Source organism: Mirounga angustirostris, unplaced genomic scaffold, assembly GCF_029215605.1.
Source record: "Mirounga angustirostris isolate CCGP_5_RB_7025 unplaced genomic scaffold, mMirAng1.0.hap1 SCAF_5, whole genome shotgun sequence".
In the NCBI taxonomy this organism is placed as follows: domain Eukaryota; kingdom Metazoa; phylum Chordata; class Mammalia; order Carnivora; family Phocidae; genus Mirounga; species Mirounga angustirostris.
In genome coordinates, this window is record NW_026991713.1 from 127,184,233 (window position 1) to 127,208,113 (window position 23,881).

Sequence of the window (23,881 nt, forward strand, 5' to 3'; positions counted from 1 at the left end):
AAAAATTTTTTTAAATAAAAAAATTAAAAAAATTAAAAAAAAGAATAGATCAATAAACTAGAATGGGAATTTAAGGAAAACCTTGCCTATAGAGACATATACAGCGTACATTGAAGGTATTATAATAACAAGAGGTGTAAATATAAACGGGCTCAAATGAAATACAGATTTTTTTTTTTCCTCTAATTCAGAATAGCCCAGAAGCGGGTGGGTGGTCCACAGTGTTGGTAGGTAGCTCTGTTCCATGAGTTCATCTAGAAACCCATTCGTATCTTATTGTTCTCTCACCCCCTAAGAGATGTCCAGGTCCATGTGGTCAGAGCTGGCTCACCAGCGGAAAGTCTACATTTGAGCCTATGGGAAGGTGGGAAAAAGTTAGTGGAGGGGCACAATTTCCTTATGAAAACATGATCTTGGGGTTGCATAGATCACTTCTGCTACAGCAAAGGAAGAGCGAGGAAATATATCTCTAGCCGGGTGGCTATGTGCCCAGCTAAAATTTGGATTCTGTTACTACCAGGAGGAGTGGGAGAATGGAACTGGGGACATTGAGCTGTTGGTTCCACAAATGCCATTTTAAATGGCAGGAAAGGACCAATGATTCGGTAAATAGCGTTGAGGACAACTGGCCAGCCATTTGTAAGAACAAAATAGACTCAAAATGGATCTTAGACCTAAATGTAAAAGCTAACACTATAAAACCTGTCGAAGAAAACAGAGAGGTAAGTCTTCACACTCTTGGGGCAGGCAGTGGTTTCTTAGATAGGACACCAAAAGCACAAGTGACCAAAGAAAAATAGATAAATGGGATATCATAGAAATGAAACACTTTTGTGCTTCACAGAAAGTCAAAAGACAACTCACAGAAGGGATGAACAGATTTGCGAAGCATATATCTGATAAAGAATTTGTATCTAGGATATATAAAGAACTTTTACAACTCAAAAATAAGAAGATAACCCAATTTAAAAAATGGGCAAAAGATTCCAACAGACTTCTCTCCAAAGATATCTAAGTGGCCAATAAGCTGATAAGCATATGAAAAGATGCTCAACATCACAGTCATTAGGGAAATGCAAATCAAAACTGCCAGATACCACTTCACACCCACAAAGAAAGCTGGAATCAAATGACAGGCAACAGAGTGTTGTACGAACGTGGAGAAATTGGAACCCTCAAACATTGCTGGTGGGAATGTAAAATGGTGCAGGCTCTTTGGGAAACAGATTGGCAATTCCTCAACAAGTTAAACAGACTCACCGTAAGACCTAGCAGTTACACTCCTAGGAAGAGACCCAAAAGAACTGAAAACGTGTACACAAAAGACTTCTACATGAATGTTCAGAATCCAGTATGTGGATTTTATGTATGTGAATTCTATCTCAACAAAGAGGTCATAAAAACTCCTAATAAAGTTAGACCCTCCTACCTTACCCTGGATGTAGCAATTGATTCCAGGTATTTCAAGGATTCAAGCAAAACAAATAATAAAAATACTAGGAAATTTTAAATTCGTATTTTCATAAGCTTGAGGAGAGAAAGGATTTCCCAAACATGAAGAAATTATCAAGTAAAAATAAATTCATTAACTAAAAATGTTTAAATCATACTTTCAAAACTTTACCAAAAAAATCTTTTTTAAGATTTTTTTTTAAGATTTTACTCATCCATTTGGGAGAGAGAGAGCACACACAAGCAGGGGGAGGGGCAGAGAGGGAAGGAGAAGTAGACTCCCCACTGAGCGCAGAGCTAGAGGCCGGGCTTGACCCCAGGACCCGGAGATCATGACCTAAGCCGAAGTCAGACGCCCAAACCAGTGAACCACCCAGGCACCCCTTAAAGATTTTAAGTAATCTCTACACACAGGGCTCGAACTTACAACCCCAAGATCAAGAGTCACATGCCCCACCAACTGAGCCAGTCAGGTGCCCCAAAATTTTACAAAATTTAACAGCAAATGACAAAATGAGAAAAATATTTGCAGAGTAAATGGTTGTTAAGAGTATACTTATTACGGGCGCCTGGGTGGCTCAGTTGGTTAAGCGACTGCCTTCGGCTCAGGTCGTGATCCTGGAGTCCCGGAATCGAGTCCCGCGTCGGGCTCCCTGCTCAGCAGGGGGTCTGCTTCTCTCTCTGACCCTCCCCCCTCTCATGCTCTATCTCATTCTCTCTCAAATAAATAAATAAAATCTTTAAAAAAAAAAAAAAGTATACTTATTACATGCCCAACTCAGAAATCAAATGGCCAATAAATACTAAAATGCTAAAATGAAACCAAGAAATACAAATTTAAATAGTAGCAGGAAGTATTTTGGTTATTCATCCAACTGACAGAAGTTGAAAGAAAGGCAGCACCAGTGTTTCTTGTAATGAAAGGAACTTAGACACGACTGATAGGTAGGTTAATTAGTACGGTATTTCTGGGGGCGGTTTGGCAACATAAATCAAATTTGTTTAAAACCTTTGACCCCGCAATTGTGCCTGGAGTTTTTCTGAAAGCAATAAAGATTTACCCAAAGATTAAGCCACAAAGCCACAGCGTGTTCATCACACATAGTTAAAATAATAAAACCAACCAACCAAGACAATTTACAACGTCCAACAATAGCTTAAATTCCAATACCTCCTTAAAAGGGGATACTATGCAGCGATCTTAGTAATGTATACAGAGATCCACAATCAATTAATTGAAAAAGAAGCAGGTCACACAAAAATAGGTACTGTAGGAATTTTTTTTTTTTTTGAATGCACGAAATCATAGAAAAAAAAGTCTGAGAGAACATACACCCAACTGTTGATGACAGTTATCTCTGGACGGTGAGATTATAGGTACTTTAAAAGTTTCTTCCTGTTGTTTACCTGAGTTAATATTTCGATAAAAAACATGCTGCTTTTGCAATGAGAAGGGAAATCAAAGATATTTTAGTAATGTAGAAAATGGAATGGCGTGGAGAAATGTTCATGATATATTTACTGTTAAATAGTATGTTCAGCCTGATCATACTTAATTTCAGAAACACATTTCTTTTTGTTCAGTTAGAAGTCACGGTAATTGTAACTACAAACACAGACAAATTGCCACATGTCCCCACAATGTATACCAACAGCCACCTACAGCTTTAAAAAGGTACAGATGATGTTTTACCATTAGCCTGGTCACATTTTGTAAAAGAAATCTGTGTAGGAAGAAAGGGCTCAATGGTCTATGTATCTATGACTATGTCATGCTTGCCGTTTGGATGCCGTTAGGAACCTGAAGTATCAGCATAACCTCTTGTAATACAGGCTTCTGAAATGTCACATGAGCTCCAGTAAAAACCTCAACTTGCTACTCTAATCATATGTCCACTGAACCTACTTACAGGAGTCTGGAGGTTAATGCTTTACTTTGAAAGGAAAAAAACAAAACAAAACCAAAAAACCATTGCGCAGCCTGACAGGAAAAGGATATCCTCTCCATAGTTTGAAAGGAAACTGGAGATGCTGCTGTATTAAAAATGTATTAGCTGCAAGACAAGAAGCCCTTCTGAGGTAGAAGTGCATTTGACATATCAGTTCAAAAAACAATACGGTCAGGGCGTTTGGGATTTGGAGAATGACTACCTAAGAAAAATAAAACACGGGGTAAGTTGCTGTGGCAAATGGGGCCAAGAATTTAAGCAGTTCGGGTGGTGCGAGTCTGTTCGCTCATTGGCTTCTTATTCATCTGTGCAGTTTTGCACTGACCTGACAGACTTGTAGGGGTCGAGCCCCGCATGCAGTATAACCATAGTAGATACAATTATTATCCCCGTTTAACAGGTGGAAAAAAGGGAGGTAACCTGTTCCAGCTCCCAGAACTAAGGACTGGTTTTAGTCAAGATTTGAAACTGACTCCCCCCACATTCCCGTGAGAGAAGTCTTTAGAAGAATCCCGGTGAGATGGGCTTATATGATATACCTTTCTACTGCTCTTTATACCTTAGTTTGCCCAAAAGCACTCAGCCAGGAATGATAGCACATGTTTACTGAGGCTTCTTCAGAGCTAGAACTGTCCTCAGTATCTTACCCATACTAATTCAGTTAATCTCCATTACAAGTCAGGAAGTCGTATGATCGTGCCCATTTTACAGATGAGGAGACTGAGTCACAAAGAGCTGAAATAACTTGCCCCACGTCACACAGCTAGTATGTGACCGAGCCAGGACGCAAGCCCAGGCATTCTGATCTAGAGGCTGTGCTTCTAATCCCTATGCTTTAGGATGTATTTCTCCATAAAGGTGTTAAATATCTAGTCTATGTCAGTCCTGAAGTGTTCTACTTGAATCATTTCGTTTGAAATAGCACCAACACTACTGCTGAGAAGTAGCTCGTGTCTTCAACTTGACGACAGATTATTAAAAAGTTTCCAAGAGAACACAGCAGAGTGGTTAAAAGAAGGAGTTTTGCAACCAGAATGACCAGGGTTTAAATACTGGATCTGCCATTTACTTAGCTCTGGTATCTTTTTATCCCTGATTTCCTCCCACTCTCCACTGTCCATCTGTCCACACAGGAATCAGGGAGACTAAATGGAAGGCAGGCTATCTCCAGAATGAAGAAAGCCTTGGAAATCACTGAGAACCCCCTCCTTTAGGAAGGAGACATTTCCTGCAGGCGATGCCAAAAGCCAGTGGTCCTCAACCCGGGATTCCCCCAGAGGGACAGCACTGATGTCATCTGGGAACTTGGTGGAGCTGCAAATCCCCCAGAGCTGACCCAGAAGCTCTGGGGTGGGGCGCGGTGGGTTTTAACACCCCGTAGCTCCTCCTGACGCACGCTGAAGTTTGGGGGCCATGGCCCCAGAGCACCTGGGAGATAGGCAGGGCACCCCCCGCTCAGAGCCAGGAAGGAGATTACCAGTAACTTGTGCCCAATGAGAACAAGGTATGAATTCGCTCCCTCAATGAATTAGAGCAGATTCAAAGCTTTCCCTGAGATAGCATCACCGCCCTTTACCTCCTGACTGGAGAGAAGTGGGTGGCATTCCAGAAGCAACTGGACGTGCCCAAATCTCCAGAGATGCTGTTGGAAGGCTTTATGGAGGAAGAGGGACCTGAGCTGAGTCCCGGGGGCGTTGGTCGAGGGGGTGGGGGAGAGCGGGGACAGTCGCACCTGCAAAAGGGCCAGTACCAGAAGGCTCGGCGTGAGAAAGGGCCACATACACGGAGCTCATAGTCCATTATGTTGGGAGGCAGGGAGTCTGGCAAGCGTTGCAAGTATATGTAGAGACGTGGGGGGTGAAGCTTAGAGCCAAGTGGTCAAAAACCTTGGAATTAAAATGTATACTATAGGCCATGGTTTCCCAATGTGTGTGTTTCTCATAATATTCTCTTTGTGGAATGTTAACAGATGTTCCGTGACTAAATGGGTTCTGGTACCAGTTCCAGTGTGGGGAGCTTTCCCACACCCACAAGCAATTCTGGGGACACCAGCTGCATTTCCTAGAATTCAGCAGTCCTGATACCATGTATCTGGGGGCCGAATCAGATCCCACAGAAGAAGAGCTCCGTCCCGCAGGACTGCTCTCCGCGCCCCCCCACCCCCACTTCAGACGCCAGTCGCAGACACACGTCGTCACCCGTACTTCTGACTGCCTGACCATATATCCGAGGGTCCCATGACTCCCTCCTCGGGTTCGATCAATTGGTTTGAGTGGCTCACAGACCTCAGAAGAATTTTACTTACTAGATGATCAATTTATTATCTAAAAGGGTAGGACTCAGGAACAGCCAGATGGAAGGATGCACAGGGCCAGGTGGGGGGAAAGGGTGAGGAGCTTCCACGCTCTCTGGGCACACCACTCTCCCCGGATCTCCCCATGTCCACCAATCTGGAAGCTCTCAGAATTGTCTCCTTTTGGGTTTTCACGGAGGTTTCATTACACAGGCATGACTGATTCAAACACTGGCCAATCTCCAGCTCCTCTCCCTTCACCGAAAATGGAGGGGGGCTTCTGGGGGGGGAGGAGGGGCAGGTCTGGTTCTCCTGCCAACCAGCCCTAACCTTAGCTGGGGTCCAAAAGTCACCTCCTTAACATAACAAATGACACCCTTGTTGCTCTCATCATTGAGGAAATTCCAAGGGTTTGGGGAATTTTATGCCAGAAACAAGCCCAAATATGTATTTCTTCCTATAAACCATAGTATCACGGGACAGACTAGTTTTGCAGTCTCCTAGACCTTACACCTTTGCATAGTCTCCCAGGTATCTTACCTGCAGGACCTCTTGAAATTGTGAATCTTGGGGCACCTGGGTGGCTCAGTCATTAAGCGTCTGCCTTCGGCTCAGGTCATGATCCCGGGGTCCTGGGATCGAGCCCCGCATCAGGCTCCCTGCTCCGTGGGAAGCCTGCTTCTCCCTCTCCCACTCCCCCTGCTTGTGTTCCCTCTCTTGCTCTCTCTCTGTCAAATAAGTAAATAAAATCTTTAAAAAAAAATTAAAAAAAAAAAAAGAAATTGTGAATCTTGAAGAGGGAGATGGATGCGGCGTTTTCCAAACTTAGTTCCACATGGAACCCCTTTCTGGTGATGAGTGCTCCAGGTGAGAAACTCGGTTCGAAGATTCCCGAGGGTGGGTGGACCTGTTCCTGTTGTGCCCTCCTTAGGAGCTTGTTTAAGAATGCAGCCCTCCTCGGAGGTCTTGACAGGCCCTCAGAGGCGGAATCACTGCCCCAGGTGAGTGCTATGTGTAATAAGCTTGGGAAAGACTGGTTTCCATTGTTGCAGCTGAATAAGGTGGGAGGAAGGGGAAGGAATAATGAACAAAACCCTGTGGCTTGGATACGGAGGGGCTGAGGGGGAGGGGGCCCCGAGACGAGGAAGGGGTGCTAATGGGTAAGTGAGGACGCTGAGGGGGCACAAAGGTACAATGGTCAGGAACAGAGCAGAGGTTGGAAAGAAAGCCTCACACCTGCGCAGGGGCTCCTGGTTTACAAAGTATCTTCCGCAATACCGGCTCTGGCTTCCTTACAAATCCCATGAGGCCGGTGGTAAAATTATCTCCATCGTTCTTGGTTTAAGGAAATCAAGGCTAAGCAAAGTGGACAGGTGCTGGTTTTCACTGCCCTGTCCCATATCCAGCCTTCCTGCCCGGGGCGGGAGCGACCACACGTCCCTCCCTGCATCCCTTTTCTGTCTAAATTAGCCACAGTAGGTCTCCATCACTTCCAAGAAGCCCGATTTGAATCAGAAAGGTTAAGTGTGGGCATGAACTCTCCTTTCAGGATTCAACATTCAGCACATCTTCTGCCGTGCCAGGCTGTGGCATTGAAAAGTATAATGAGTTCGATTTTAGTCATATGACAGTGTCAGTGATGAATATCCGAGTGGGAATTTCCAGTGGGCTTTTGGAGATGGAGGACCAGTAGAGGGGATAAAAGTCAAGGTAGAAGTGTGGATTTATGAATCAAGTCTATTGAAATCATAGGTGTTAATGAAATATCTTGTAACACAGGGCAAGTTGTGACAGCAAGGACTGGAAGTACCCTGACGATCCGAGGAGTGCAAAATAGTTTGAAAAGTCCTCCTGAAGAGCTTTGGAAAGAGAAGAACATGGCAAGAAATGTGGAAAGGCCAGACATTCGGGAAGATTCAGAGATAGAAGTCACTGAAGTATAGAGGCAATTTCCTAATATAGAATAGTAATATTAAGATAAAACTTCCACTCAGCAGTATGCCCTGTATGATCCCATTTTATTTTATTTTTTTAAAGATTTTATTTATTTATTTGAGAGAGAGAATGAGATAGAGCATGAGAGGGGGGAGGGTCAGAGGGAGAAGCAGACTCCCTGCTGAGCAAGGAGCCCGATGCGGGACTCGATCCCAGGACTCCAGGATCATGACCTGAGCCGAAGGCAGTTGCTTAACCAACTGAGCCACCCAGGCGCCCTATTTTTTTTTTTAATGTGTATATTTGCATGAGTCTGAAGGATCTACATCAAAACACTTGCAGTGATTATCTCTGGATGCTGCAATTTTTTTTGTTTCCTTCTTATCTTCCACATTAAGAATTCAAAATTTTTTCCCAGAAATAATTCATAAAACTAACCATATTAAAGTGTACAATTCAGTAGTTTTTAGTATATTCACAAAGTTGTACAACCATCACCACTACCTAATTCCAGAAACCCTACACCTGTTAGCAGTCATACCCATCACTGCTCCCTGACCCAACCTAGGCAACTGCTAATTACTTTCTGGTCTCCCTGGATTTGCCTGGTCTGGGTATTTCACGTAAATGGAATCATCCACAGCGACTACACTTATTGAAGTGATCATTTCAGAATGCAGGCACAGGGTGAGTCACTGTTATACACCTGAAACTAACAATGTTGTATTAAAATAATCATAAGAGGGGCACCTGGCTGGCTCAGCCATTAGAGCATGCGACTCTGGATCTCAGGGTTGTGAGTTCAAGCCCCACATTGGGTGTAGAGATTACTTAAAAAATAAATGATTTTTTAAAAAATCAGAAAAGAAAATACAATTTGCAAGTGATAAAAATAAAACTTCTAAATCAAAAATTTTTTTTAAAAATGGAATCAGACAAGAGGTGTTTTTTTGTGAGACCTGGCTTCTTTGACTTAGTACAATGTATTTATGGTTTATCCCCATTGTAGCATCTAATAATATTAGATAATATTCTATCACATTTTGCTTATCCACTCATTAGCTGATAGATACCTAAGCTGTTTCCACCTTTTGGCTATTGTGAATAATGCTGCAATGAACATCTGTGGACAAATTTTGTACAGATGTATATTGTTGATTCCCTTGGGTATATATATATATATATATATATATATATATACAGATAGGAGTGGAGCTGCTGGTCCATATAGTAACTCTGTATTTAGCTTTTTAAGGAGCGACCAGTTTTCCAAAGGGTCTGACCGTTTAACACCCCACCAGCAACACACAGGCTTACTAACACTTGTTAACATCCTTTCTTAGAACTGACACAGCACATGCATTAAGGGGGCGCAAGACCTACTTTGTTGTTTTTCCAACAAACTTAATCCTTTTTGTAATTTTTCTGCAGATGAAATATAACTAGGAAAAGATTCTCTATAATAATACTGATACAAAGGCTGACATTTATTAGGTTCTTAATCCTGGGAGGGCTCACGTATGATCCCTCTGAATTTTGCAGAAAGCCCCGAGTTTGGAACCTACTGGAGAGATGAAGAACACAAGGTACAGGAGTGAAGTGACTTCATGAGCTTTATAACACTGCCCCACAGCCGAAATTCTTAACCATCGTTGTGACATCTAAAAACCTGCCTCTCCCTTCAGGCTGTTCATCTGAAGAACAGTTTCAATAAACCACCGTGTGTCATGTACATATTTTTCCGCTTGGAAAAAAAAAAAAATCCTTCTTGAGATGATTTTTCACAAGTCAGTCAGGGACAATTTATCATACTCTGAATGCTAACAAATTCTGGGGATGCAAAACCTATAGCATGTGTATAAATAATTTGACTCAGCGGCGTAGACATTAATTCAATGCTTTTTAAAAAAAAACGAACAACCTTGTTTCCTTGAGTTGTTGTGATACTTCTTCTCTCCTTCTGGATTTTTTATTGGCTCATTGGCGCCAATAGGAACGGGTTCTAAAACTGATTAGCTCCGAGAAAGACTTTGTAATCAAATAAATCTAAAGTAAGGCATGCTTTCAATTTTGTTTAGAGGGGAGATTTTTTTTTTCTTCCAGCTCTGCTTTCTTTCCCTGAGAAAGCTTAGTACCTTTTGTGTTCTAAAACACGTCCACTTCTGTGATTTCAAAGGAGAGGAGAACAAATTCTGTTTGTAACTGGCCAATTTCAGCTCCTGAGAAAGACGGTGGAGGAAGTGGTATGTGAATAAGATCTGAATAAAGCATATTATTAGATCTCAAAGAGAATCAATAGAATCTAATGTAGTTTTCCTTGCATCGCATCAATAAAGCAACGTTGTTAGGAAGGCATTACAATCTTGTCTTCTCTTGTTGGTTTGAAAGCTTGTCTTTTTTGTTGTGGTGGCTGATTTGCCCCTGGGTCGTCTGTCCCAAGGACTAATTTGTTTCGTTTTTGTGATGCATCATCCCTGCAACCATACTGAAGGCTCAGAACACCTGGGGAGAGAAAGAGATGTTATTTTTATTATCTGTGCTTTATAAATAAATTTTAACCTGGAGAGATTACATGGCCTAAGTCACACATTCAGCGGCGTGGGAAGGCTGGGGCACAGTTCTGCCCGGAGATGTAATCTGCTTACAATCAGTCTGAGTCTTGGGGATTGCAGGCTCGCCCCTTATTTCACTGCTGGCAAAATTTATTTTCTCACAGTTCCGGTGGTTAGAAATCTGACATCAAGCCGTGGGCAGGGCTGGTTCCTCCTGAGGCTGTGAGGGAAGGGTCTGTACGAAAATACATTTCTGTTGTTTAAACCACTCATCCCGTGGGGCTTGGTTAGGGCATCCCCAGCCAACTAATACTGGGGCTGTTGCTACCACTTTACTGATGATGACAGAGAGACGCCTGGTCTCCTGACAGTCAGCCCAGGGCCCCAGGATCACGCCTGTGGGGCTTTATTATACCAGAGCCCAGAAAGCACAGCCATACGAGCCATTAGGTGCTCACAAGCTCCATGTTTAGCTTAGACATGGAGTAAATCCACAGTTCCACTCTCCTCTTTGATCAGCAATTATTTTTTTTTTAAAGATTTTTATTTTTTATTTTTTTAAGATTTTATTTATTGATTTGACAGAGACAGAGAGAGAGAGCATAGATAGGCAGAGCAGGAGGCAGAGGGAGAGGGAGAAGCAGGCTTCCTGCTGAGCAGGGAGCCCGATGCGGGGCTCGATCCCAGGACCCCGGGATCATGACCTGAGCTGAAGGCAGACGCTTAACGACTTGAGCCACCCAGGCACCCCAAAAGATTTTTATTTTTAAGTAATTTCTACACAGGGACTCAAACTCACAACCCCGAGATCAAGAGTCGCATGCTCCACGGACTAAGCCAGCCAGGCACCCCTGGTCAGCAAATCTTAATGAGAGATTTGCAATTTGGTCAGCTGGTTGGAGATTGACTTGATATCCTACCTCTTCCTCTCCAGTTCTCTTGCCAGGAAAAGTTTCTGCTGGGAAATGTTCACTCCTGTCCAGATTCCCAGAGGCTTCCGCCCACCCAAGACCCCTCTGTTCTGACATCCAGTGCTTTTGGGCAAGAGGACCCCTCTGTTCTTGTCAAGCAGGTTGCTCTGTCCTCTGGGGAGGAGTCTTGCATCTTCACTGGGACCCCAATGCGAGTCTTTGTCTCTGGAAGTGGTGGCGTCCCACTGATGTGCGGGCTGACAAGAGTGTATTTCATGGGGCTCTAGGCAGCGGCCCTCAGAAGGTGGCCCACGCAGGAAGCCTGGTTCCTGAGAGGCTCGGTGACAGCTCCACAGGGAGATGAACACAGAGGGGACAGCGAGCCTTCAGCAGCATCCACACCAATTTAACAGCAATGCTTTGTCAGTGGAATCTAAGAATAAAAAAAGAAATGAGCTCATATTTCATGTCTTTTTTATGCAATAATGTCATCTTTCTCATCACACATCATGCCCTACTGCAAATAAGAAAACTTCGCCAGGGGTAGTTGGAGAAGCTCAGCCCAGAGCTCAGCATGACTGACGGAGGAGGCACAAAGATCATCATAGAGAAGCACAGAGACCAGGGGTTAAAGACCCACGCCTGACCCTTCACCTTGATGGTACTTGGAGGCGGGGCCTTTGGGAGGAAATGAGGTTTAGATGAAGTCGTGAGGGTGAGGGTTCCCATGATGGGATTAGCATCCCTGGAGAAGGAAAAGAGACCAGAGGTCTTGCGGTCTCCGCCACAGGAGGACGCAGGAAGGAGGTGGCCATCTGCCAGCCGGGGTGATCCTCAGCAGGAACTGCATCGGCCGGCACCTGCTTGACCTGACGCTTCCAGCCTCCAGGACCGTGAGCGGTCAACGTCTGTGTCGTTTAACCAGCCAGTCTCTGGGGTCTGCTGTGCCAGCCGGACAGACCGAGACCCAGGCTCCGCCACTGACAAAGCAAGGAGCCGTGGCCTCCCCAGGGTCTTTATCAAACTTGGCCTGGGTTCCCATGCCCTGGCACGACCAAGCCAATTCCCCAGGACACAAACCTGCCTGTACAGGTGCTCTGTTGGAAGGCGGGTCCCAGGGGCGCCTGGGGGGCTCAGTCGTTAAGCGTCAGCCTTCGGCTCAGGTCATGATCTCAGGTCCTGGGATCGAGCCCCATGTCGGGCTCCCTGCTCAGCAGGGAGTCTGCTTCTTCCTCTCCCTCTGCTGCTCCCCCGCTTGTGCTCTCTCTCTCTCTGTGTCAAATAAATAAAATCTTTAAAAAAAAAAAAAAAGGAAGGCAGGTCCCAGGGCACATCACACCCCAGTCCCTTCCTATTGCCTGATGGGGCGGCCACCCCACAGGTTTCTAAAGGAAGGGCTGGTGGCTGGTGATGCCTTCCCTCCCACAAAGCTGGTCCCACCTCGAGGCAAGGCTTCCTTCGGGAAGCTCATCTACTCCTTCCTTAGCAACTTAAAGCTTCCTTAAAACTCCACACAGCAAGTTTCCTCCTCTTCAATGTGAATGGTAAGTTCCATTTTTCTACACTTGTAAAATAAATCTGTATCCAGAAAAATGCCATTTGTATATAATACAATCTGCACAAGACTTACTTTTCTCGTTGTTTAAAAAAAAAGGTCCAGATGCTCTCACGTTGATGAACAGCCATCCCAAGCCTTCACAAGCCTAGGCCTGCAGCTTCGGTCATTTGTTTCTCAATTATCTTGGGAGAAGTAGGTCAGAGATGGAAGCAGGCCCAGGAGGCAGGGAGGTGTGGGAGAAGGACCCTGGGAAATGGCTCTGCCATGGACTAGAGTGACCTTGGGCAAGTGCATGAGCCACCTGGCACCTGGCACCCCACAGGGCTGGGAGAACTGTGACCCCGTGCTTCTTGATGCGTGGTGTTCCACAGCGGCCCCTCCTGTCCTTTAGATGACAGACGCGCTGCCACATGGCCTGGACCGAGCCTCCTCCTCAGCCACCTTCCCTCTCCAGGCCGGCCTGAAAATGGGATAGCAGCCGAGGAGAAGGAGCAGAGAAGAGGTGCCAGGGGAACGGTGGCTTCGGGCTCCTGGAGTTTGCTAGATCTTGTCTTTGTTACTACTCCTGGGCATGAAGCTGAGTTCCTGGCCACTTCTCTTTCCTGCCCAGCAAGTAACTGCTTTCCATCAGCCTCCTGCTACTCCCCTCCCAGAGAGCCCTGCTTCCTTCCTGCCCTGCCAGGGGCTGCAGCGGGCTCAGCCCCCTCCCCTGCATCCCTGCACACCCCTCCGTCGGCCCTGGTTCTCCCGGCCCCGGCAGGTGACACAGCGTCGATATTTACACAGCATTCACGGCAGACAAAGCATGATCTTCCGGCACTAACAGGACTGCTGATTCACTGGCTTCTAAACAAAAACCACCAGATCAGGGGTTGGGGGGCCTGAATGTAACCCCCCCCCACCTCCCCTGTCTGCCCAGGGCCACTGTAATCGGAAGGGCTGCCTGCGGAGGGCGGCGAGGGGGTGTCAGGTGCTTGATGTAAACATGTGTGACCTCCTGGGAGCCTGGCCAACCCGGTGCGGCGGGTGATGGTTCTGTTTTGATGCACATGGGAAGTGAGGCTCGCTGAGATACCTGGGTGCTAAGGGGATGTCCTGGTGTGCCAACCGGTCTTAAAAAGAAACTCAGTCACGTGCTGACTCAGAGCCAATGCAGAGCTAGTAAGAGGCAGACCCTGTGTGGTGCTAAGGCCCCTCTCCTCTGCCTGGCACCCCCGCTCTGGTCCCCTGCCCACCCTCAGCGGTGTGGGCTCTAGGATGCCCGAGCAGTTAGGGAAGGTGGCGACCTGGAATCTGGTGGGGAGGGCCGCCGCCTCGGAAGGGGAGGGGACAGACCATGAGAACCTGGGGTAGTTCTGTCCCCTGGGAAGTGTGATGGGGTGGTAGTTTGCACTGGGTAGGTTTGGCCCAGTAATTTGGGTCTGGATACTTAGTGGGGGTGAGGACATTGACTCGTCGGTCCTGCCCCAGATGCTGTGAAGGATCACTGAGCCCCTTCAGCTAGCTCCTTCTTTTGCATGTGCTCCCTCACTGTCTTGCCAACGGCCCAGGGGATAAGATCCAGCGCTTCTGGGGTCCGCTGCCTGCTTTTAGGCTGCTGGAGGAGCAAGGCATTCAGAAACCCGTGACCAGGCCTCTCTGTGCTCGGGGCTTTTAATCTCCTTAATTGAAATTGATTGGCCTCTTGGGAGGTAGCTCTGCATCGGCCCTGAGCTTCAGCATGTGATCAACTTTTGCTTCTTTCTTTTAAAAGACCAATTGACACAGCAGGGCATCTAATCTTATCCCTGAATCCTGGGCCCCCTTCCAGATGAGAAGCAGAACCAGAAACAATCACACTTACAAAAACAGCTCAGGAAATAAAAGCGCCTGATAAAAATAAGGGGAGAATATTCTTGTCCCATTGTGGCTTCACATGCTACAAAAGGCCAGTCAAAACCCCATTACCAAGGAAAGATGTAATCACATGGGGAAGGAGCCATGGGAGTGGGGGGCCGGGTGCGCCTTCTGAAACTCACAAGACCAACAGACTGGGCTAGAGCATCTCTAAGAACCAGCTGCAAAATAGATAAAATGGGAAGAAAAATGTAAGCCCCTCTTCAGTTAAAAGAAAACCAGACATTGAGAGAATTGTTTGAGCATCCAGATCTGCGTTCATCCAGATGGACCAGTCACCCCCAAGTGGCTGCAGCTGGTTGACAAACCGGTCTGGCAGGTCATATCTCTTGGTGAAGCCTCTGATCGGGGCCTCTTACTTACCAGACTGATCGCATATCCTGGGAACAACCCTCTGGGGGCTCTCCTGTGCCTCCTGGGGGTCATTTCACCAACTGGACACGGGGCTTCAAAGCGGCTATGTTGGGGAGGTTCGGGCCACTTCACGACGTCCAAGCCTGGGCTCTGTCCCAGCAATAGTGGTGTGGATTAGCACCAGGACGCAAGGAGTACCCTGGAGGCAAGGCAGCACGGCAGCCACAAGTAATCATTATGAGCGACAAACTCATTCTAAGAACATCTTGCTGCCTCGCCTTCTAAAGATCAAGTTGGGGGCGCCCGGGTGGCTCAGTTGGTTGAGTGTCGGACTCTTGCTTTCAGCTCAGGTTATGATCTCATGGCTTGTGGGGTCGAGCCCCGCCTGGGGCTCCGTGCTCACCGGGGCGTCTGCTTGAAGATTCTCTCCCTCTGCCACTCCCCCAACTCACATGCATGCTCTCTCTCTCTCTCTGTCTCTCAAATAAATAAATAAATCTTTTTTTAAAAAGATTTATTTATTTATTTATTTGACAGAGAGAGAAAGAACACAAGCAGGGGGAGCTGCTGGCAGAGGGAGAGGGAGAAGCAGGCTCCCTGTTGAGCAGGGAGCCCGACGCGGGACTCGATCCCAGCACCCTGGGATCAGGACCCAAGCCGAAGGCAGACATTTAACCGACTGAGCCACCCAGGCACCCAATAAATTAATAAGTCTTTAAAAAAATGAAGATCAAGTTGAAGGGGATCAAGATATACCACCCCAATATATGCTACCTTGGCATAAGGATTATTTTAAGCTGAAGGCATCTGGGAATCAACAAAATGCAGGAAGAATTCTCCTCCCTCCTCTTTTTTGCCTAAAAGCAGGACATAAATTTCCTTTTGTGAAGGTATCCCCATCTCCCATACTAGGAAGAGAGTAACTCTTATTACCAAGAGAGTCATCACGGAGATGAGTCTGCATTAACAGACCTTACTAAAAAAAAACCCTTCATTTTCCCATACATATCCTCATCACTTCACAGTGTATGGCTCCTTAAAGCCCAAATCTCCTTTCCTTTGATAAAGATGGCATATAAGCCCCCCAAACAGTCTAACCACCTCTTTTCTGTGAACTCCTGTGCAAGAAAAATGTTAATAAAATTTGTATTCCTTTTCTCCTGTTTGTCTTTTGTTGGTTAAATTTGCAGGCCCCCAGGCACTGAACCTAAGAGGGCAGAAGAAAAGTTTTTCCTCCCCCAAAATATCAAGACATCCAGATCGAAAAAGCAGAGATCTAGCTTGTTTGCTGGAGAAGCTCCATTTTCAAATAAATTCAAGTTGAGAGGGGTTCTTTGTCTCTACCTTCCCTAGCAGCAGGAATGTGATTTAAGGATGAAGGAGAGGGTGAGCTCTATAAAAATGAAAGATGTATCTGTCCCAGTCATCACGGAGCTAGTGTCTAAGGGTGCTTAACACATGGCAGGCATGCAACATATCAATGGATGAATGGATATCGGATGAAATATCCAAAATACGATTGGAGCAAATGCATAGTGTAAAAGGTAAAACTGCAGTTTGTTGAATACGGGCTCCCATAAAATAATACCAAGACAACCTGTTGATAAGGCACAGCTCCTGGCATGAAGAGAGGTCACTTCTTGGCTGTTTTTATTTTTTTTAACACTTTATTTTTAAGTAATCTTTACACCCAAAGTGGGGCTCAAACTTACAACCCCAAGATCAAGAGTCACACACTCCACCGGCTGAGCCAGGCAGGTGTTTTCTTCTTAGCAGTTTTAACAGTGTCTCCAAGTGGGTCTCACTGGTGAAGTCCGGACATTCATCATTTATGGTGGGTGTTTCGGTGTGGAGTGGATTAGGATTGACTAAGGCTCATGATATAAAAGTTCAGGATTGTGGGCACAGCAAGGTGAGTTAATAGTCATTTACTGCTATCTTTTGAAGTTAAGCAGTTTCAAGTGGGTTTGGGTAAGTTCCTAAAACAATAGCTATTTGCAAATTTTATCTTTGGCAAGTGTTTCTGTAATAATAAAATTATATTGGTAAAGACAGTGGAATTAAGTCACGTTTTTAGTGAGCAGCCACATCGCTGTAGACGTATGTGAGCTAAGTGGGAGTTGGTGGTTTCAGTCCTCAAGCTAAAGAGCTTACATTAACCATTCTCCTTCTCGAGCCCGACATAAACAGACAAGTAGACCATGTTTGTCCACAGGCCCTAGGATAGGTGTGGTGGCTAATTTCTGGCTATAGTGGGCTGATAACATATTGAACCACCCAAGGTGGAGAGGTAATTCAGGTATGTGTTAGACTGTGATATCCTCTGAAAATAGCCCTGAGAGAGGACCAGGTGCATAACTTGAAGAGCCCAGCGCAAAATGAAAATGCAGGGCCCCTTGTTCAAAAACTAAGAATGTCAAAGAGTTTGGCAGTTCCTCAAAAAGCTAAACACAGAATTTCCATGACCCAGCAATACTACTCCTGGGTGTCTACCCAAAGAATCGAAAACAGGGACTCGAACACATATTTGCCCACCCATGTTCAATGTGGCATTATTCACAATAGCCTAAAGGTGGAAACAACCTAAGTGTCTGTCAAAAGAGGAATGGATAAACAAAATATGGTCTATACATACAATGCAATATTATTCATCCATAAAAAGGAATAAAGTTATTTTTTTAAGATTTTTTATTTTTATGTAATCTCTACACCCAATGTGGGGCTCGAACTCACATCCCCAAGATCAAGAGTCACAGGCTCTACTGACTGAGGCAGCCAGGAGCCCCAAAAGGAATAAAGTTCTGACACATGCTATAACACTGATAAACCCTTAAAGCATTATACTAAGAGAAATAAACCCAACACAAAAGGACAAATATTGTATGATTCCACTTACATGAAATATCCAGAACAGGCAAATTCACAGAGACAGAAACTGCATTAGAGGTAATCAGGGGCTGAGGGGAGGAGGGGAGCCGGGAATGAAGGGTTATTGCCTAATGGCTTTAGAGTGGCTATTTGGGATGAAGAAAAAGTTTTGACAACAGAGAGTGGTGATAGTTGCACAATATTGTGAATGTAATTAATGTCATTGAACTGTATACTTTAAAATGGCAAATTTTAGGGGCACCTGGCTGGCTCAGTCAGTTGAGCATCCAACTCTTGATTTCAGCTAAGGTCATGATCTCAGGGTCCTGAGAATGAGTCCTGCACTGGGCTCCACACTGAGCGTGGAGCCTGCTTAAGATTCTGTCTTTCCCTCTGCCTCTCCCCACCCCAGCTCGCATGTACTCTCTGTCTCTAAAAAAAAAAAAAAAAAAAAGGCAAATTTTACTACCCAAATGTCCATCGTTAGACGAATGGATAAAGATATGGTATACACACACACACACACACACACAATGGAATATTACTCAACCATGAAAGAATGAAATCTTGCCATTTGTGACAACACGGATGGAGCTAAGTATTATGCTAAGTGAAATAATACCGTATGATTTCACTCGTATGTGGAATTTTAAAACCAAAACAGATGAACAAAATAGAGACAAACAAAAAACCGGACCCTTAACTATAGAGAACAAATTGGTGGTTGCCAGGGATGGGGGATGGGTGAAATAGATGATGGGGATGAAGGAGCGTGCTTGTTGTGATGGGCACTGGGTGATGTATGGAAGGGTTGAATCACTGTATTATACACCTGAAACTAACATCAACATTGTATGTTAATTATACTGGAATTTTTAAAAGTGGCAAATTTTAGGATACGTTATTTTTAATTATGGTACCCTGTTATATATATTTTACCACAATAGAAAATTTATTGGGGCACCTGGCTGGCTCAGTTCGGGGAGCGTGCAACGCTTGATCTTGGGGTCATGAGTTCGAGACCCACATTGGGGGTAGAGATAACTCAAAAATAAAATCTTAAAAAAAAAAAAAATATATATATATATATATATATATATATACTAAATAAGAAAAAATAAGAATTTCAACACGGCAGCAACGGAGCATTAATCAAGGGCAGGTCCCTTCTGTGCCTGGGGTTCTATGTGAAGCCGGCCTTGCCCCTAAGAGGACAGAGACCCTCAGATTTCGGGGGCATGTCACATTCTAGAGACTAAGGGCCTACATCTGGGCCACTGGAAACCTAACTAAAGACAGACACCTTGTTACCTTTGCCACACATACCTTAGATTACAAGCCCTTGGTCTGGGGTTTCCTGAGCAGAAAGAATGCCCTTCTTTTGAGCCAAACCAAACCTGGGCACTAACAAGGTGAACCTTCTGAGCCCTGCAGCCATCTCTTGTAATACCTGCTCGACAGGAGGGTGGGGACTCTGCTTCCTGGCAGGGGACAGACCCCAAACAAGACATTTCACATTGAAGTCATACATAGTTCTCTGGCTCTGCCCCCGCCTGCCACCGTAGGGTAACTCGGCCACCACAAGACCTCTCACATCTGGGGATTTCTGTGCCCTCTCACAGCCAGGCGGCATGCCCTACCTTCTCCAACTACAAGGAGAGGTGCTATCCTAAACCCCAGCAAGGGGCCTCACCCTCATCCTGCCTCCTGTTCACGTGTCTGTGGTCAAGCAGGGGCTGCTCGGCAACACCCCAGGACAATGATGCCGCCCACCTGCTGGTACGCCTTCAACCTCCAGGAACGAGAACCCTGGATCATCACCACCTCCCCCTGTCCCATGTTGGGCCCCTGTGTAGGTTTCCAAGGACCCAAAATTCCTTGAGGAATGTCCAAGGGGATGATGGGTGGCCTTGCTGTGTTAAACACTGCCCTTCGGGGGCGCCTGGGTGGCTCAGTCGGTTAAGCAACTGACTTTTGATTCTGGCTCAGGGTCGTGAGATGGAGCCCCCCCCGAGGGGCTCTGCACTCAGTGCCAAGTCGGCTTGGCCCTCTCCCTCCCCCTCTGCCCTCCCCTCGCTCTCCCTCTCTCTCTCTCTAAAAATGAAAATCTTAAAATAAATAAATACTGCCCTTCAGGGTTGGGGCTAGGGCTAGGATCTGCCCCACCAGACCCACAGGGAACCCCAGATGAGGCCTGAATCCTGGAGATTTAATGTTTGGTCGGCAACTCTCAACATACTAGAGGTGTAAGGCCCACGGGTGTCACAGTAGGGAAAAATCAATATATTTCGAGTCCTCTTCTCCTTCTCCTCTGAGAGGATACCTAAGATTTAGCATCAGAGGGATGAACCTGGTTGGGAGACTGGAGCATAAAACTACACCACATTCCACTACATTTGTTGGGGATTTTAGAGTCAAACCCCTCTTCTCTCAACCATATATCAAACAGAGCTGTTTTTTCTAATATATATATATATTTTTTTTTTTAAATCAAAAGACACTACCTTTGGAAAATGTTTTCTTAATAATTTACTTTTTTAAAGATTTTATTCATTTATCTGTCAGAGAGAGAAAAAGAGAGAGAGAGCACAAGCAGGAGGAGGGGCAAAGGGAGAAGCAGACTTCCTGCTGAGCGGGGAGCCCGATGCGGGGCTCGATTCCAGGACCCTGGGAATCATGACCTGAGCCAAAGGCAGATGCTTAACTGACTGAACCACCCAGGTGTCCCTGGAAAATGTTCTGAAATAGCTCCCCCAATAGAGGGGGGTCCTCCACTGCCATACCCTGCTTTCATATCCCCACCCCACCGCCATTCACAAGAGCCTTCCTTCAAAAAAAAAAATGTACCCTTAATAAATAATAATAAGAGCTCCCAAGCACTGAGCACGTTTCACATGCCTGGCAAGCTCACATGATCTCATTTGATCCTCACAACAACCCTAATAGAGAAATATTATTATTATCCTTTCCCAATGAGGCACAGGTTCAGGGAAATGAAGTGACTTCCCCAAAGTCACAGAGCTTGTTAGAGGGGGGCCCAGATGCTTATTTCTCCACACACTGTCAGGGTCCACACCCCATTTTTTCTTTTTTAAAGATTTTATTTATTTATTTGACAGAGGAGAGAGAGAGAGCACAAGCAGGGGGAGTGGGAGAGGGAGAAGCAGGCGCCCCACTGAGCAAGGAGCCCAATGCGGGGCTCGATCCTAGGACCCTGGGATCATGACTTGAGTCAAAGGCAGACGCTTAACCGATTGAGCCACCCAGGCGCCCCTCACATCCCGGTTTTAATTCAGAAGAACCACTGGACAGATTTCAAATGTGGTAATAATAACAGCTAATATCTAAGTACCTACTGCACGCCAGATGCTTTATGTCTATTCTTTCATTTGACCACTGGGTATGATTTGTATTTATTGCCATTTTACAGATGAGGATCCCGAGGCTCAGAGACTTTGAGCCATATCCTGATCTTATGGGGGAGGCATGGACAATTTGGGATCTGGAGTCCCATAGCCTGGGTTCAAATCTTAACCCCCCTATTTACTAGCTGTGTGACCTCAGACAAGTTACTTCATCTCTCTGAACCCTCATTTCCCCCTCTGTACAATAAAACATCAATAGTGCTTACCTCATAGGATTACGACAAGTCAGTACATGTCAGGTGCTTAGAACCATGTCTACGACAAAGTCAGAAGTCAGCAAAGGCGAGCTACAATTACTACTCCAGGACTCATGCTTTTTTTCCCCTACCAGACTGTTCCATCTCCCAATCTTCCCTGAGAGATAGGAACACATTACACACTAAAATAAACAAGATTCTATTACAGCAATGATGCAAAATGCTTAGATAAAGAAAGAGAACAACTGTTCAAACTCATCTATTCCACAGTTCTCCCTGAATATTCTCAGGCCAGTAAAGCTCACGAAATGAAGGCCCAGGAAAAACAAGGCTCATGGTGAATATAATGTATATTTAAACCTCTCCTTTTTCTACCCCATCTTCTTCCTTTCCTTTGTCAGTAGGCTCGGAAGGGTAAATGCATCTTTTTTTTTGTTTTTAAGATTTTCCTTATTTATAGAGTGCACAAGTGGGGGGAGGGGCAGAAGGGAGGGAATCTTCAGCAGACTCTGCGCTGAGCACGAAGCGGACGTGGGGCTTGACCTTACGACCCCGAGATCACTACCCGAGCCAAAATCAAGAGTCCAATGTTCAACTGACAGCCACCCAGGTGCCCCAGATTCATCTTTTTGACCTTGGAAGGACAAATTCGCTGTAAACACTCCCACTCATACGGCTTCATAGGTTAGTTCCTTGTTTGGTATGGGGAGAAGGGTCTAGAAGTCAAAGTGTGAAGATTTGGAGTGGATTTCTCCCCCACCTTTCTACTGTGTGAGCAGGCGTAAGTACGCTAATCCCTGAGCTCCAATTTTGTCATCTGTGAAAAATCACAAACATGAGGATCGAATTAATAATGTGTGTTAGGACGTAAGATGCATTGCAAACCGTAAATCACACTGCATGGGAGAAGTCGCGGGCCTTCCATCAGCTGGCAGGAACTTTTGGGTCTTGGCCTTCCCAGCGATCACACTCGGGAGAGGTATGAGGTGTTCGGGCACGCTGCCCGAACGTATCCCCTAAGAAGCTGCCTAGAAGGCCGCCTTCCTGGGGCAGGCTGGGCTTGGGGGAGGTGTTGGCAGACACTCGCAGTCAGACGCACCCTGCTGCGCAAGCTTTCAGCAGAGGCACTGAGTGAAGGAGGGAACTAAATGTGGGATCAGAGAGGATGGGGCTGGGGGAGAACCCTACTCAGTGACTGGTTTGGAAGAGCCCAGGGCACACGGCGGTGGGGGGTAGATTCCAGAACAGGTTGGGTACCACACCAAGTCTGAAACAAACTTCTCAGGCTGGGGAAGCTGATCCCTACTTTCGAGGGACTGGAAAGTTTTTCGGGAGAGGACTCAGAGGCAGCATTTGCTTCTTGATGCATAATCTCCCATCTTGGGTGAAGGGTCAGGGCCAAAGACGAAACACACATTGCTGTGAAAATGCCCCAATAATCTGCTCCAGAGCAGCAAGCAAGGCGCTCAGAGCAGAAGAACCCATCGCTTAGCACTCCCTCGCAGGCCCCACGGACTCTGCCAACAGAGGCGCCACCGCCGATCAGCTGGGATGCTGGGGCTCCGTGTTAACACGTGTTAACAAGACAGGGGCAGAGAGAAGCGGGAAGCAAGACTAGCTCTCCCAGCCTGTGCGGGAGGGACGGCGCTGGCAGGACGGGCCCAAGGGTGCAAGAGAGGACAGGACACGCCGGGCGGGGGGGGGGCGGGAAGAGGCTGCGAGGGAACCCCGCGCCATTCCCGCGTCCACCAGCATGGCTGCTAGCATTTTCCCCACCTGCTTGGCCAGCCAGCAACGTTGCGTAAAAGACAAACTCGCAAAAAAAAATCAAAGAGGGACCTTCATGAAACAGCACATAAGGAAGCATGAAAAGTGTATAACAAAATTACAAAGACTGTATTGCAAAATACAAAATATTTGAATACGTTGAACATGTGTGTAGACTGACGCCAATCCGGCACAAATAACTGATTTTATTTTGTGGGTTGTACCTAAGCACTTGTCTTCGAAATCTCTCCTCCATAGTACTATGCTTTCTCTCTCTCTCTCTCTCTCTCTTTTCTATATGTTGATTCATTTCCTGGCTTGACAGCGCACTTTTTCTTTTTCTGCTAAGATGTCTTTCTTCATTAAGAGAGGTATCGGTTTCCAAATACGATGACGCATGTTTGTACCTGAGTTTCGTATTGCACCGTGAAAACCTCAGCATTTTGAAAGCCTCTGCACTGTTGTTTTTTCTTGGCATATTGTCAGATGTCCATTGATAAATGGTCCAAAGTTCTATGGGAAATGTGGGTTCAAAACTTCTCAGCGCTGTATAGACCATTATGATGGCTAAGATTTATATACAATAAAAATGGGAGTACTGCGTCAATGAAGAAATAAAACCCGTTGATGAAACCAACAAACTGTCAAACCAAACGGTCAACCAGCTTTTTTTTTTTTTTAATCTTTTACAGGAAAATCGCCTTACAGTCAATTAGTTACCCAG

General features: G+C 45.8%; 1 long non-coding RNA gene across 5 annotated transcripts in view; it reads right to left on the bottom strand.

The window, feature by feature from the left end:
• Positions 1 to 6,872: 6,872 nt before the first annotated feature.
• Positions 6,873 to 23,881, bottom strand: part of LOC123841923 (uncharacterized) — a 74,973-nt gene continuing 57,964 nt past the window's right edge. For all 5 annotated transcript variants that reach the window (XR_010411708.1, XR_010411707.1, XR_006790327.3 and 2 more), the window contains exons 3-5: positions 12,173 to 15,099; positions 11,102 to 11,525; positions 6,873 to 10,131 (exon numbers count right to left, since the gene is read on the bottom strand). This is a non-coding gene — a long non-coding RNA (uncharacterized LOC123841923). The remainder of the gene's footprint in view (positions 10,132 to 11,101; positions 11,526 to 12,172; positions 15,100 to 23,881) is intronic.